Source organism: Dreissena polymorpha, chromosome 13, assembly GCF_020536995.1.
Source record: "Dreissena polymorpha isolate Duluth1 chromosome 13, UMN_Dpol_1.0, whole genome shotgun sequence".
Classification (NCBI taxonomy): Eukaryota; Metazoa; Mollusca; class Bivalvia; order Myida; family Dreissenidae; genus Dreissena; species Dreissena polymorpha.
In genome coordinates, this window is record NC_068367.1 from 11,573,797 (window position 1) to 11,591,656 (window position 17,860).

The 17,860-nt window shown below is 36.1% G+C and overlaps 2 long non-coding RNA genes across 8 annotated transcripts; one reads left to right on the forward strand and one right to left on the reverse strand.

Moving 5' to 3' along the window:
- The first annotated feature begins 456 nt into the window (after positions 1–456).
- Positions 457–3,251, forward strand: LOC127855504 (uncharacterized). The gene is made up of 3 exons (XR_008037573.1): positions 457–553; positions 1,247–1,334; positions 3,093–3,251. It is a non-coding gene; the product is annotated as an uncharacterized LOC127855504 (long non-coding RNA).
- Positions 3,252–10,490: 7,239 nt separating this feature from the next.
- LOC127856219 (uncharacterized) lies at positions 10,491–17,286 on the reverse strand. Of its 7 annotated transcripts, XR_008037913.1 has the most exons (6): positions 15,394–17,285; positions 15,141–15,228; positions 14,789–14,976; positions 11,273–14,614; positions 11,080–11,139; positions 10,491–10,915 (listed from the first exon to the last, which is right to left on the reverse strand). It is a non-coding gene; the product is annotated as an uncharacterized LOC127856219 (long non-coding RNA). The 7 variants fall into 7 exon arrangements; XR_008037911.1 differs by having other exon boundaries at positions 14,789–15,477; positions 15,697–17,286; XR_008037912.1 differs by having other exon boundaries at positions 14,789–15,228; positions 15,394–17,286.
- Positions 17,287–17,860: the final 574 nt, after the last annotated feature.

A 17,860-nucleotide genomic window follows, 5' to 3' on the forward strand; every position in this document is an offset into this window, starting at 1 on the left:
AACGCTATAATCATGACAGCAAAACCAACAAAACAAATGAAGTATCGGGAAAACATAATTATTGCTAATTATGTTTTGAGAAGTATATTGGACCATTATGCCTCACAAATGCAAAGCCACGCCAAAGAATGGGAAATCAGTAGTTATAATTACTAAATTAGTTTGATTTCGCCTTCCTATACTGCAACAAAGGAATGTTTGTAGCATTCAGTTCAACAACAATTTTTATGTTATATAGCTTTTATTAAAATAACTTAAAATATTCAGGTTTTTCATTTTACTGTGCGTCAAAATGTAAGTGTGCACTAATAAGAGAGAATAAAACTTAAAAAAAATTGTCATACTCGGAGACTTAAGGAAACTGAATACTTAAATATTAAGGCAACTTGTATTTTGATCACCATTGACTATTAGACATCGGTAATGTCTAAGAAACTTCGCGATTTTCTCGATTTACTGAGACAGGAGCACGTGGCAAGAGATGACGTTGATATTGGCACATTCGTCACGTGGTTGCGACGTCGTGTAGGTCTGCTGCAGAATCTGGACACTCGTAAGCAATGTAGTCTTTATACTTCCTAAAAAATCATTTTTAATAGTTTTGTATAATTAGGTATTAAAGCAAGAGGCATTTAGAACAAATCTATGCTAAGTACTTAGTACTGAATTATGTCACATAATATAAACGACATATACTAAAGAGCGAAGGAAAACAGTTAAAAAACAGTTGCAGAAAAATGTGAAAATAACATGACAAGATATACGCAAATTCCCAACTTATGTAAAATGCGTATATAAACTGAGCAACATATTTAAAGTAGCATGTTCGTAAAAAAAATTGATCGGACAAGTTAATGCATCGTTGCGCAACTGGTATCACAATCGATGTTTTAAGCAGTGTGTCTGTCTGTCTGTCTGTCTGTCTGTCTGCCTGCCTGCCTGCCTGCCTGCCTGCCTGCCTGCCTGCCTGCCTGTCTGTCTGTCTGTCTGTCTGTCTGTCTGTCTGTCTGTCTGTCTGTCTGTCTGTCTGTCTGTCTGTCTGTCTGTCTGTCTGTCTGTCTGTCTGTCTGTCTGTCTGTCTGTCTGTCTGGTCTGTCTGTCTGTCTGTCTGTCTGTCTGTCTGTCTGTCTGTCTGTCTGTCTGTCTGTCTGTCTGTCTGTCTGTCTGTCTGTCTGTCTGTGCATCCCTATGTCTGTCTGTGCATCCCTATGTCTGTCTTATTTGTTATATTATTTGCCAACTTCAGCTGCAGTAAAGGCGGTTATACGGAACTCTTCGGCTCTTTCTCTGGATAAGGATGAGCTCATGTTGCAACAAGGGAGACGCAGGGCGGGGTTCGTACTATTTCCGCATCAAACTTTGTTCTTTATTTAAATTAATGTTTTACAATTCCTTGCAAGTTGGGTTGAACATATGTATTTCAACTCGATTGCATCGAAAGCCTAAGTATTATTGAAAACAAATGTACTGCTCTCGCTCTGCTATTACTGCAGTGGTTTAAACGTCAATAATCTTGTAAATTCATTAAATTTAGGGTTTTAACTCATTTTAAAGTTGACTGCAAAAAATAATTTAAATGAAAAACGCACAGAAGAAATGTTATAAATAAATAATACACGTTTTTGTAGTTTGATAACCAGACGTTTAATATTAACCATTAATTATTGTCATTTCCAATATCCATATATTTGTATACCCATTTACGCAATTGACATAATTACACGGACAACTTAAAGGAAAGGCGAAGGTATTTATAGTGTATATAAGCAATGTCAGGTCAAATATGAGCGAAAAAGGCAGTCGCTCAACATTAACATTAACATCCGTTTTGATACAGTTTCGCAAACCTTTCTTTAACTTTGGAACACCACATTTATTAAAGTGACAGCTTTATATCATCATTGAGACCGTTAATAAAAAAATGTTTATAAAAATATGTGCTCACCAGTTATAAGTCGAACGTGTGCTTTCGTATTTACTCGCGCATGGAGCCTTTGTTAAACCATCTACACTTACAATATCATGAATTGAAAACATGGATAATATCGCGTGATAAATCGTTTAACATACATGGAGACGATGTATTCTCACAGATCAAATTTTCGTAACAATGGTATAATGAATATGATATTTTAATTATTTACATGAATGGGCGGTCTGACCCGCTTTAATTTCTTAATAATCTTCTCAAATACTCAGGGGGGGGGGGATAATTAAATACTGATAATAGGTTCCCATACGCGCATAGCTCGTCAAATTTAAGATGATGACGTGCCTTTATCCTTGCACATTGTAGAATACCCCATGAATGAAAAGATTAGTTTTTGTGCTATAATAATCTGAACAAATGGTTTTTAACATTTAATAAATAAATATACCTACAGATTGCAATAAAGAATATCATTTTTTAATATTGCAATGGTACCTGGTACACACAATAAATAATGCGGGCGTACGTCTTATATCTTTCTTAATATGTCATAACACATTTTAATTGCAATACATTTTTATACGTGCAACTGCTTCTCACCAATAGTTATAATCGTGATAAATCGACTATCTCCGGAATTCTCCGGAATCCTCCGTAATAAATCGTCTGCTGATCCAGAGTGCAACAGTTGTAATGTATTCATGTCAGTATTGCTATGAACTCCAATGATATCATTCGCCGTCTTTAAGTGTAATAACATATTCGTCATACATGTCTTCTCAATATGAAGTAACAACCTTTGGTAAGACAAAGCCATTGTGCGTAACTTATGCCAAAAAGCCTCGTCACTATCAATTTAATCATGGCGGGCCAATCTCACAAGTTTGCTTTGTTACAATACTTTTCCCAATCACGGCGATCAATTTACTTATTCACACTTTTCTTGGTATAGTTTGCAAGAAATAGAAGAGTGACTGACAACATCCCTTCACGAATCAGAGGTAGTGGGATAATGGCCTAAGAAATAATATCATGATCAATGACCACATAATGTATGTGGCCTATAATCAAGCCTCGCGATCCTCGGGTGTGTAGTCCAGCGCTGTTATAAATGCATTACCCGGTTACAAGTAAAATATTCGTTTCTTTGTTCCGTTGCCAGCTCGGAGCCGTTACGGTTTTTCATCCTGTTACGCGGATCCGCCTCCATATATGTCAACCCATTCATCGCGCAGGGTAAACGTCGCCAGAGTACCGGAAGTTCCATCGAGAATGTCTTGATTGCAGCGACCCTGGGCGAGAAAGAAAGTCTGAAGCCGAAATCGGCTGCTTCCGGTACATCGCGACGCACGGCGCCGTCCCGCATGTCGGAGGTAATCAATTAACGCCGCGGTGTAGTAATGAATAGAGATTCGCTTAGCGTTCATGAAGTTCTGGGTTCGATTACCATGCATGCGGCGTATGTAATACATGCATCTTGTTTTTACGCACCAATTATTTTTTATTCCCAGGATACGCTGTTGAGATGTTCCTTATAGTTTACAATGTACAACCATTTGGATTCGATTGTTCTTAAAGTGCGTAAACAGCGTCTTGATCGCATGAAACCGCATAAACATACTTACTTATGCAACATTTTGTTTACGTACATTCTGAGGAATAATAGTATGTGGTAGCTCTTCGCACTAGTAAATTGAAGGTTAAAAAGGTAATTGCATTAAAACTTACATAGTACCAGTTTGATTAGATAAACAAAATATTACTTACTTCTTATAACTTAACTCTTAATTAGACCTACGAACCGGTGCCCGAACAACCAGAAAATGATGCGAGTGACGCTGAATCTGACATCATGATAGGAAATGATACGGTAGATGACGTCAAAATAATTCCACGAACGAAAGGAGTTCATTTATCCCCATCGAACAGCACGCCTAAGCTGCCACCTGATGTCGACAAAGTCGCCCGCGAAGGCCAAACAGAAACCCAAGAACGTTCACAGGAAGCCACGCCGGAAGTGTTAAGTCGTCTGCAGACGGCTACTCCAAAATCGCGCCAATCCAAAAGCTCCCAGAAGAAAAACGCGAGATCTCGTCTGGGAAAGTTTGTTTTGAACTATGGTAGGCGATAACCTATATCGACAGGTTCAAAACATCTATTATATTTTTGTAATGTAGCTTTTTTCACACTATTATTTCAAGCAGTTAATACATGTAATGAGGTCCCCGCTTCAAGCCGTAAACTATATGGCTATTGTTTGGTTATTCAAATGAATATTACACATTTTCATTCGCTCAAGCGCTGTTGAAAGTGCTCATTTTCTAACTTTTAGCGGGTAGTCCATGTGCAAGCGAACATAAATGAATGTTTTGAGATGCATGTACGTTGAATTAACTCGCCCGCGTTGAAACTGTATTCTTCTATGTGACCGACGCCTAAACGAGAACGTCTTTCGCGCGCGTAAAACTGCCCTCAAATAGCGTTTTTGTAACGTTATTGGCACTGAACGCTGAACCAAAGACGCAACAATAAGCCGTGGTGAAGCATATTTTCGACTTGAAACTCTGAAAATTAACATGATAAATACGAAAAAAACAAACAAATATGGGCCGTGCTCTGTAAAAAGAGGGTTTAATGCATGCGCGCAAGGTGACGTTCCAGAATATAATGTGCAGTCCGCACAGGTTAATCAGGGACAACCTATTCGCCAGAACTAGATTTTTGTAAAGACGAGGTTTTTTTAAACGACAGATATCATAAACGCGGAAATTGTCATCCTTGATTAGCCTGTGCGGACTACACAGGCTAATCAGGGACCACACTTTGCGCACATTCATTAAACCCCCTTTTCACAGAGCACGGCTCATATATTATTCTTGAATTTTTCCGCATTCAGATCTAGTTCTCGCACAAGCTGATAATATTTACCAAAGGAGTCACATTTTCTTTTAAAATGCATTATCCAACAACGATGTGTACATACGTCGTTGTTTTCTAATAATAACAGAACAATAAAAATTGTGTACACCTTTGTCTTCGTCGTCTAATAATAAAACAACACTAATTAAAAAGTGAAGTATCTTTCAATCCCCTTTTATCGTTACAAAATAGACCAAACACTATAAATAAATGCACGTAGAGCGAATTCTCGGACGCATTGAAACATCTTTCGCGTGTTTTGTATCGCGGATCAAGCAGACATTCGCGGTCACGTGACTGAAAAAATAATTTCACGACAATACGTCTAAAACAAAGAAACATTCTCTTTCTATTAATATGTCATTTTATCTTTAATTAGACGGTTCACAATTAAACATAAGCTGTTACTTCAGAGAAAGGAAAATATTTCGACGAAGAGACGCTGTTGGACGAAGACAACGTGTTCAGCGCGTCCGTCATAGCCGACGAGGCCACCGACGTCATGGTGATCAATGAACACACGTTCAACGAGTTTGTCAAAGTAACCACTATACCATATGCTATGACAAATATTATCCGGAAAATTAAAGTTACTCTTAAATGTGTCTTGTTCTGATAAAACTCGGCATAATACATGTGCGTAAAGTGTCGTCCCAGATTAGCCTGTGCAGTCCGCACAGGCTAATCAGGGACGATACTTTCCGCCTAAACTTGATTTTCGGTAAGGAGAGACTTCCTTGAAATTAAAAATGCCATAAATGCGAAAAGTGTCGTCCCTGATTAGCCTGTGCGGACTGCACAGGCTAATCTGGGACGGCACTTTACGCACAAGCATTAAGCCCAGTTTTCTCAGAACAAGACACTTTAATGTTTGGGTCTCAACAACATTTTTTATCAGTATAATCTGCTAATGTCAGAAAGATCGAATTGAAATGTGTATCACTTCTGATTTTTTTTTTCGGACGATGCTTAGATCATTCTTCAAATGTTGCATTCTTATAAACAATACCTATTTTGTGGAACAATGTTGAATAATTCGGGCACCGCACAAATAATTACGAATATTTTAGAGAAAAAAGATAAAGCATTGATCGCACAAGTAATGTACATTTTATATGCAATGTGATTTAAATGTCACTTGCACATTTTTCATTTTGCATCATCTTCTGGACGGAAACAGCCACGACGCGTACGAGCTCATGAAAATATTATTTGTCTCCATTTGCTTTGACGCTATAGCGCGTGTTCACACTGACAGCGAACACTTAAGTTTGTTTTGCGTTTTCAGTAGTTTATGGCATAAACGTATTCAACATAGTATGTGACAAAATGATTCATCTCACTGATTGTGTTCTATTTCCCACTTCGTATTCTCAAATAGTCAAAATAACAAAGATAATAAATGTATCTTTCCTCACCCAGTCGCATCAGGAGAAAGAGACGACAACAATGATAAACTTCGTTGACATGCATCCGTTCTTCAGTGGTCTCCCTTTACACACACGTGGCATGCTGCAGATCGGACTGAAGATTGAGCGCCATCTTGCGGGGAACTTTATCGTCAAGCAGGGCGATGCCATCAATAGACTGGCTTTCAAAGTCAGGTTAATTTAAGCGTTTATTATTAAAGCCGTGTCATGCGAAAATGGGTTTTATGCCATATGCGGCCAGCGTAGCTCCAGGGGCTTACATGTCCGTCAAAAGGTCGCGCAAGGTTTAGCGGTCTCATGAGCGGCTAGCAAAGCGCTGCAGCATATGACATAAAACCCATTTTCGCATGACGCGGTCATATACATTTTTAAGAACAGAACAGAACAGAACAGACAGTTTATTAAGACTTATACATAAGTACATCGTCTTTAATGCATATAATTATAAATAAAGTAATGTCACGTATCCTTATACTATAGTAGGTAACCAAATCAATATAATGATGTATATATGTTAGTAAGTAAAATGACATTTCAGAACTAAATTCAATGAAATGACATTTCTAAACAAAATAAGAACAGAGATAAACAACGATTTTGACAAGGAGAAACATAATAATGTTAAAGGCAGTAAGGACAATGTATTACAAATACTATCAGTGACTGCAAAGTGATACATACACTTCTTTGAAGAAAGTCAAACTATAATTCAGTGGTATTATTTAAAATAGCATTTCGTACAGATAATGCTTCCTTAACATATTTACACACGTTAAATATTTCAAATTTACAAGTTGATGTTAATAAACTATGGAACTTAACAACCGATGGATTCACGAAATAAAAACGTTTAATGAATTTTTGCCGTAGAAAACGGTAACATGAACAAACACAAATAAAATGGAATTCATCCTCTATATCTCGTTGATTACAACAAAGGCAATAACGTTCTTCACGGGGGATATTGTTGCGTGAGTATCTTCCTGTCTGAATTCTCAATGGATGGGCGGAAGCCCTTAATTTCACAAAGTATAAACGTAGACTCTTGGGTAATAAATCTAAATAGTTTTCATATTCAAGAGTAGTTTTAAACATTCTATACATATCTAGAGTAGAAACTCTATTCATATCACCAAACCATTCTTGCTTAAAGGTATCAATAATTCTGCATTTAAATTCACAAACAAAAGCATGACTATTAGTTATATTTGCTGCTTCAAAAACATAGGAAAATCCGTAATCGTTTAACAATTGTTTAACATTTGCAACCCAATTGTTGCATCCCTTATTACAATCATTTAATGCTTGAATATACACAGTTTGTATTATAATATTTTTACTGTTAATAATTTTTAACCAATACTTAACAATGCGTACGTATCTATTTACATATAATGGATATCTGCCTAGCTCACCATAAACTGTAGCGTTACATGTGCTTATTTTCACATTTAACAATCTCTTGCAAAATTTTAAATGAATGCGTTCGATCTCTTTTGATTTATTGAAACCCCATATTTCAGAGGCATAACAACAAATAGATCCAACAAAAGAATCAAACAACTGGCAAAATAATTTCGGTTTAAGATCATACTGCTTACATTTATAGAGTAAAATATTCATAGCCTTAAGGGCTTTTCCAACCAAATGTTCTTGGTTTAAAGTGAAACTACCAGTGTAATTTAAAACAGTGCCGAGATAATTAAAATTATCTACGATTTCTATATCTTGGCCATTATATGTCCATTTTTCATCATTTCGAATTTTACCCCTTTTACGAAAAACCATTATTTTTGTTTTAGAAGTATTCACATTAAGCCCCCATGTATTACAATAGACATAGCAACTCGAAATCGAACCTATGGTCATTTGGTCCCGCGGACAAATTAATTGCGTAGGAGTGTGAGTCATTTCAGCGTTGGATTGTTATTGCATGCCTATTATCAGCGAATGTTCAAACGGTTCATTTCAATCGTGAGTGTAGCAAGTCGAAATCGAACCTATGGGCATTTGGTCCCGATGTAGACATTATGCTTCAAAACATTGAAATCGTATTTCAATTTTGCAACCGTAAAGGTCGACCGTTTACATTTTATGAAAGCACTCATGCAGCTGCTATTAACTCCCTTTCCAAAGCTACTCTTAATAGAGCCTAGTGGTATTATGGTTAAGGATAGGATGATGAATATTGCTATTGAGCAGCGAGTAGTATTCGTGTTATAACCAAAGCCGGGACTTGCACCCAGATTTCTTCTCCCTCGAAGAAGGAAAAGCGTTCTGCTTTGAACTACTGTGGTTGTATAAACACGTTTCATACAAGCTACATGATCAAGAGGTGTCACTCAGCGTTTGTACGGGCTTGTGACCGTTCTTTTCACAGCGAAATGAAAAGAGCCGCTTTACCACCTTGCGATATGCAATACGGACTAGCATACTAGCAAATATAGCAGTAACTTTTGTCATACATACATGAAGAAACATTGGCCTTTCGGCGATGGCTAAACCTCAGAAATCCCATTCAAATAGATATTTTTCACATCTTGCAGAAATGTTTTGACGCAGCATTGAAGCGACACTGCTTTCCAAACTAACCAAGTAGTTGTTTAACATGTGCATACAGATCTGTTACATCAATACATCATATATTGTATCTTATAACCAAACCATATCATTGAAGTAATACTGCTTTCCGAAATATTAAAGCAGGTGTATGAATGTGCTTACGGGTCTGTAACATTGATGCTACTATACTATATATTACATCTCACAACCAAATCATAGCGATGAAGCGATACTGCTTTTCAAAACATTCAAGCGGTTGTGTTACTTGACTGTCGTTTCAAAATGGGAACATTCGTATTGTTCTGTACAAACAATTGAGTTCTTGAGTGTTGAATACGGTTGAAGTGTAGCGAAATGTTTCAGGTTTTAAACTGCATGCAACTTTTAACGCAAAATTGCTTTGCACAATTTCAAACTTCATGATCATACATCGAAAGTTATGAAACTGCGTATATAGTTTTTATTTATTTTGCTAGCGAAATTTTAACATTTCATTGAATAACGCAAGTTTATGGCCATGTGGTGAATGTCATGAAAGTCGCTTAAACTGATGTATATACTTTTTCATCATATCATCTCAAATGGAAAGTCAAAATAATCCCTAAACGTCATTTATATAGTGTGTTTTGTTCGTATATTCTACAAGCGCAATATAAAGCCTAAATACTGTTGAACGTTTGTGTTAATGTGTCTCATTGAAAGACAAGTTATACCAATAACGAGCCGTTGTACAAAATGTGTATGCAGTCAAAAGCGAGTAACTGCTTTAAGTTTACGAGTCACTCAATGTTAGTTTCAACACGAGTAGTTCGTAAGGCGCAATTAATGTTCAACGCAACATTGAGTAGCATAGTTTGTGTCCATATGGCGAATATCTTATAACGGTTAGTTGTTTATATAGTTTTTTATCATTTCACCTCAAACTAAAGTTTGAAAGTTTTTTGCTTTGTACGATTGAAAGCTAGTGGTGTCACTCGGCGTTTTCACGGACTTGTGACCGTTCCTCTTGTCTGAGTACAAGAGAAGTCGCCTTCCCACCCCAGCCCTAGCAGACTTTGTGCATTAAAGCACTTAATAGAAATGTTATTGCTCGGTCATCGGTCAGGTTCGGTCAACGCGTGCCTGCGTTTCTGAGAGAGCCAGATTAAGATATTTCGTGTCACCGTACGAAAATACCATGGTGTCGCATAGCAAAGCACAGGCATGTCACCATGCGTGCCTACCACCCTTCCAACAGCGCAACAATGTGGTGTTGAAAGGATTCCCAGATAGTGTCGAAAGTATTGACGGTCATAACGGGGACAAGTTGCTTTATAGCGCCTCATTTCGTATTGACTTGCAACCCCGCCCTAGACCGCTACACAGCTAAATGGGCAGGACTCCATCTGACTATCAATCTCAGCGGTCATAGTTTTGAAAAGCGTCTGCTTGTTAATTGTTGGTATTTTGGTACTTGGAATCTCTTGTGCCCAAGTAGACTTAAAATTGGTTTTATAGATCATGCAATCATTAACTGGTTGGTAGTTCTAACAGTGCGTCAAAATAAGCACCGTGAAAACATTTTAGCACCGAAATACCGAGGTGTTTACCCCCAAGTGCTATCAGTGCGCTTCACACTTGTGGAGTCTTAAACCCCTCGGCCGCCCAAACACAGTTAATGACTGTTAATGTTTATTTTTTGTTTGATTTTGGTATTGCATAGTTTAAACACAAACACATACATCAATACATCAATATTGCTGGCCAGCGCAATAAAACAAGGAAAAAAAAGGTAGGAGAACAATCTCCTTTAGTTTTCATGTAAAAACATAAACATAAACATACACACTGTCAACACTTGCCACTTGCAACACCGAGTTCGTTTCAGTTCAGAATGTACACATTTTTCGATCGACACACATTCGCAATGTTACATGGATTCACAAAGATACATGGATTCACAAAGTTGCACTGATGTCCATACACGGGCCAATGTTCAAGTTATCGGTGCGATGGACCCACGGTTTTGTCGCAGCTATACGCCACACGTATGTATTGACTACTCGGTGTCCACATCAAGGTTTGCAAATTGGCACTGAAAATAGAAAAGCAAATTGTGTTAAACAGTAAACGATGAAAGTAAACAGCCTGAAATGATAAAAACATGCATGTGTAATATACCATGGATCAAATAAAATAGTAAACACAAACTGCTAAAGAAAAACACACAACTCTACCAACTGTTTGACTGATACTTACTTTTTTGTATTGTGTTGCATGTTCAGGCGCCTTGCTGTTACTGCTCGTCTTGCAGTAGAGCTGAAATGAAATGAAAAGCATGATCAGAAACTTTCACTGTGTTTGTACAACTTACAATTTATGTGCACAATTTTGCATTTAAGTATAACATAACATTAAAACAATCTCAAACAATTGTTCAACTAATACTCACTTGTTTGTTTTGCTGTTTCCACAAAGGCGCCTTGTTGTCACTGCTCGCCTGGAAGTAAACCTGACACGTCTAGTAGTAGAAAACACTCGTCTTGTAGTAGGGCTGAAATGAAATTGAAAGCATGATCAGAAACTTTTGAATGTGTTTGTACAACTTACAATTTATAAACACAATATTGAACTATAACAGTAAACTTGAAACAGATAACAATTTTACTTACCTATGTTGTCTTCGCTGAAATACAAAAGTCATGTTCATAGCAATCATAGCATATTAACACACAATGAATACAACTCAAAACTTTTAGTAAGAAACTCAGTACTTACTTTGTATTTTGTATCCAATCCCTCTGCTGGCAATCTTCTTCAGTCCACAATCGAGCTGAAATCAAGACTCAATGCATACATGTAAATTTTGCCAAATAATAAACAGAACTGTGAACCAAAACTTTAACTAAACAAAACTAACTTTTCAACTGTAATGGTACTCACCTCTGGCAACTGAAATCATACAGACATTTTGCATAGCACAATACATTTTTAGTTTGAAGATAAGAATGATTTATGAACATTTTACTTACACAAAGCATAAATATAAAAGACATGCTATGATGAAAAAAACAATATGTATACAAAATTATACATAAAGAAACACAATCTACTTACCATTGCTGACCTGAAATTGAAAAAAGCACATTTTGTATAGCACAACAATCATATTCAGTTTTTACATAAATGAAGTGTACTTACATCTGCCAAACTGAAATGAAAAAAGCATAGCAGAATAAAAGTCATAAAACATATTTCAATATGCAATTAAAGAAAGCAAATTGTACTTACCAACAGGCAACTGAAATGAAAAAAAACACATTTTGTATGGCAGAATAAAAGTCATCAAAACAGTTCAATATGAAAATTAAAGAAGGCAATTGTACTTACCACAGCCATACTGAAATGAAAAAGAAACACATTTTACAATGCAGTATACAAGTCATCAAAACAGTTCAATATGAAAATTAAAGAAAGTTAGTGTACTTACCACAGCCACACTGAAATGTAAAAAACAATAAGCATTGCATAGCAGTATACAAATCATCAAAACAGTTCAATATGAAAATTAAAGAAGGCAATTGTACTTACCACAGCCACACTGAAATGAAAAATATATTAAGCATTGCATAGCAGGATACAAGTCATCAAAACATTTCAATATGAAATTATACAAAGTTAGTGTACTTACCACAGGATACTGAAATGAAAAACAGACATTTTACAATGCAGAATACAGGTCATAAAAACAGTTCAATATTAAATTATAGAAAGTTTGTGTACTTACCACAGCCATACTGGAATGAAAAAAACATTTAGCAATGCATAATAATCAAGACTTACCTAGCTGATCTTGAATCATTCTCTGTTTCTCAACTTCTCAGTAGTCCAAAAGTCTGCTCTGTAACGACCCACCATTCCAATCTGAAAAATAGTTAAGCATAACAAAGCACAAAACAAACCAAAAGAGTAGTTTACTTACCTCATATTTTGTGCAGGTTTTTAACAGCCAATTTTCTTCTTGAAACCTGTATTCGTCTCTTTTTTGACCCACTGTGGAACAGTCACAGCAATGTAAGTCTGAAACATAGAAGGGCATAACAACATTACATACAAACCAGTATATTTGTTTTGACTTACCTCGTGGCTAGAGTCGAGAAACAGATGCTGAATTTCTTTTCTGCCACAAGCTGTCAAAACATCTCTGCAACATCTCTGCAATTGAAACCTGAAACAGAGTAAAACAGAGAAACATTTTGTATACAATATAGTAAACACTTACCTTGTTATAGGCCTGAGTTGCAGCAGTGATTCTTTCTTGAAATCTTCTTCTTTTCCATCACTGCATGAGAGACCTGAAAAATAGCATGCAGTGCAAAACACATGAGTTAAATTAAACCAAAATTTTGTTTCTACTTACCTTGCTTCTGTAGAGTTGAATCACAGTAGTAGAATTCCTTCTTCAAACACATTTCTCTGTCTACACCAGGAACTTGAATCTGAAACAGAGAAAAGCATCACATCAAATTGTACAACTCAAGTGCATTCATTCAATGCTTACCTACTTTCTGTTGAGTTGTTTCACAGCAGCTGAAATCCTTATTCACTGTTGGCACTGCTATGAGACCATTTCTGCATGTGAAATCTGAAACAGAGCAAAGCACGCATGTTACAAATTAAACAAACACAATTGTTACACTTACCCTGTTTGCAAGTCCCATTCACTTTCTCAGCAATGTTCCTCTTCTTGAATCGTCTTCGTCGCTGACTACAAGTACACCTGAAACATAGCATGCACAAAACATACCATATAAAAACAAAATACAAGTGTTCATACTAAAATGAAACACACTTACCTTTCTGCATTGCTCAGCTCTGTTCGACTGTCAACTCTTCATGTCATGTCATATCTGAAACGAACTAAATCAAAACATGCATAGCACACTATCATTGATAAAATATTGAAACAATTGTATGCTTCATAGCTGTGTTTTTTCCACTTTACATCACAGACAACTGGCGATCACAAAAGTAAAGACATTTTTGTTCTACTCAAACATTAAGCTCACATTCACAAACACCGACCGACAGAGTTTTGTATAGAGTGCTAATACCTAAAACTGTACAAAAAGAATCGACATCAGTTTTCATTCATCATCGTTTATTGAGACAAATTAATACTACAATACTTACCACAGCTCCCTGAAATGAAATAGAAATGTTAACAGTATGCAAACAAATGTTAACCAATATCAAATCATCTATAGTAAATATCAACAAAAGCATTTTGATACACATAGTAAGTGTTCACCATCATAGTACATCATCAGTTAGTTCGACATCCCACGGTTGCTCAAGTGTAAGTACTGGCTAGCATTTACCCTTTTCAGTAAACCGTCACACATCAGCATTTTTAGACACAAGTGCTGATAGATTCAACCCTTGTTATCATCTTTCACAGACTTCTATGAGTAAACAACTGAAAAATATAAAACGTTTGTACTCACTGTTTGGCAGATCCAAGAAACACGTCTGTTCTGCTTGCCATCTGGACATCAACTGAAACAAAACATCTGGAAACACACATACATGTAAAACGTTTTTGAACATAAACCAACACAGATCAAACTTGAATTATCCATCTGTACATGACACACATAAAAAATAGCATAAGTTTACCATCACATTACAGCAGTACAAATTAAAACAAAAAATTGATCGACTTACCTTGCTTCTGTAGAGTTGAGTAACAGACGTGGAAATCTTCTTCCATGTGTAAACCAGTGACTCGAATCTGAAATAAAGTAAAGAACACATTGTACAATTAAAATCAATGAATTAAAACTTACCTTACTTTTGATGAATTGTGTTTCAGCAGTTGAGATCCTGTTTAATTTCTGCATGTGAAATCTGAAACAGAGCAAAGCACGCATGTTACAAATTAAACAAACACAATTGTTACACTTACCCTGTTTGCAAGTCCCAATCACATTCTCAACAATGTTCCTCTTCTCGTATCGTCTTCGTCGCTGTCAGCAAGTACACCTGAAACATAGAAGCATGCACAAAACATCCCATATAACAACTATTTTGTACTTACCATATGAGTGCTTTTCTGTTCAGGTCAGCTTGAAAACCCATCACTGCCATCAGCATCTGAAAAATAGTACATCACAAACAAACAAACAAACATAACATATCATAAAAACAGTTTAACACAACAGATATGAGAGCTCTCGCAACCACGTCTGTTCTGTTCGACTGTCCAAAAGCAAGTGACAGTACTTCAATTCACTAACATTGAGAAATTCTAAACTTACCTTCAAGGCTTGTTGAGTAGCTCCAAAAACAAGACTGCTTGGCTCCACTGTTCACTCCAACTGTCATATCATCACTGGATAAGCACTCCTGAAATGTATTGAAACAAAACATGCATAGAACAAACATTCAGTCAAAAGTACTTACCTTTCACTTTGTCACTGCCCTGTGCTCAACTCCAGTCAGCATGACATCTCTGCTTGAAAGTCTGAAACATATAAAAACATGCAATGCAAAACAAACATAGTTACTTACCTTCTAGCATATTGTTGGAGCTCCAGAAAACACGACTGTTCACTTCAGCTGCCAGACTTAAACTGCCAGCACACATCTGAAAATCTGAACAAAGCATTCATGTTCCATACTGTACTAGCCGTATGATTTTGAGTTACTGACATACTTATCATCCAAAAAAAGAGTACATGAAAATCTAGCAAAAAATAGGTTTTCATCTGTTCACGAGTTATACTCTGAAAGAAACCATGATGATGACAAAACTCACTTTATCTCTTCTTTTGTCAAAACACAAGTGTTCATTGTGAAATTTAACAAACTTACCTTTTCGTTTCCCAGCTCTGTTCAAATGTCAGGTCTACATTTCATGTCAAATCTGAAAAAGATCTACATCGAAAAATGCATAGCACACAATCTGTGTTAAAACAGTAAATGTTTGTTGTATTCAAAGCTCCGTGTATTTTTCACTTTACACATCACAGACAACTGGCGACCACAAACGTAGAAACATTTCTGTACTACTCAAAACATTGCTGTATGAACGCCAACCGACATATTTTTGTTATAGACTTATAGTCCCTAAAACTGTTCAAAAAGAATCAAAAGCAGTTTTCAGTCATAATCTTTTATTGAATTCTATACATAGGCAATACAATCTACAGTACTCACCACAGCCCACTGAAATTAAACATCATGAAATATACATGTTAAGCAATACATTTATCATATTATAGTGCATATCAACAAACGCAATTCAATAAATTTTATGCATTCAGTAAGTGTTCACCATCATGTTACATCATCAGTTCGATTAGCATCACCACAATACATCAACTCATAATACTGGTTAGCATTGAGCTCATGCTATAGCTATCATACATCAGCATTCATAGACACTAAAAATCAAGTAATATCTACAGTACTCACCACAGCACACTGGAACAAAATAGAAATGTTAACAGCATGCAAATACAAGTAAAGCAATATCATATTTAGTACATATAAGAAAAGTATGTCAATACACCATCATATTACACCATCAGTTCGTTTCACATTCCCACGGTAGCTCAACTCTTAGTACTGGCTAGCATTTAGCCTTTTCAATAAACATTCAGCATTTCTAGACACAAGCACTGATTAATTCTACCCATCATATCATCATTCACATCATTCCATACTAAGTGTACAATAACAGTTTTCATTAAGCATCGTTAACTAAAAACCACACATACAAGTTAAATCTGCAATACTCACCACAGCCCACTGGAATAAAATAGAAATGTTAACAGCATGCAAATACAAGTAAAGCAATATCATATTTAGTACATATAAGCACATGCATTTTCATGAAATATGTTTCCAATGTTTTTACATCATCTGTTCGTTTCCCAAAGTAGCTCAGTAAATATTTTGTAACACCATCATCTCTCATCACAACATATCGACACTATATCAGTACTGAGTAATTTATACCCAACTCATTTCACTTCTCTATCAGTACAACAACTCAGCAATAATACGCCAGCCGCTTAAAATCATCATAAATCATCATACACAGTGAGACACGTCAACAGTCAAACACAAAAGTTTGTACTCACGTTTTGTAGAAACCCATCCACACAGCACGACATCTGAACTTCAACTGACAGTCAATCGATTCACACCACAACACAAATTTAATTGCACACAACTCAAGTCAAAGTCAAGTCGTCATCTCATAACAATAACCTAACACTAAAGTCCACCAGTCATTCAATAACCCGAGTACCAAGTCATATTCTATAACGCGAAGTCAATTTAACTCTCAAAGTACAAGTCAGTAATACTCAAATCTTTTTCATAGTAAAAAATATTTCAAAGTCAATTTTTTTTCAGAGCTCACAAAAACAGGTCTGTCTTCGTCAAAGTCTATCAGTCAACTAAAATTCTTTCATAGTAAAAAAATTAAAAGTCAAAACTTTTTTTCAGAGAACTTAAAAAACGCGTCTGTCTTTGTCAAAGTCTATCGGTCAACTGAACTTTTTTTGGGCGCGCAATTCAATTTATACTGACGCGACGTCGAAAAAACACATCCTCTCTCTTCGAGAGCCAAACTAAGAATGACAGAAAATCATATTAAAAATGTTTACAGTTCATGATTTGAGTTAACAATTGAATAAGTATTTAATGAAAAATCGTAAAAGCAAACTTACCTTTCAAAAATCCTACAAATATTGACTTTGTGGTGATATTTTTTCATGACCATACAAGCCGAAATAGTCACAGCTTGAATGGGCATAAAAATTGATAAGCACGAGTCCATCAAATCCATCCAGTATTTCCTTCGAGTTAAAGCAAATCCATGGTCTTTAGGTCTCAAATTTTGTTATGAGGCGTACTCAACGCAGATTTTTAGAGTCAATGTTAAAACGACAAAAGGCGAGTATATAAAAAAATCTAGTCAAACATAGATTTACTAACCTATCATTCTGAAATAATCCTAGATCAT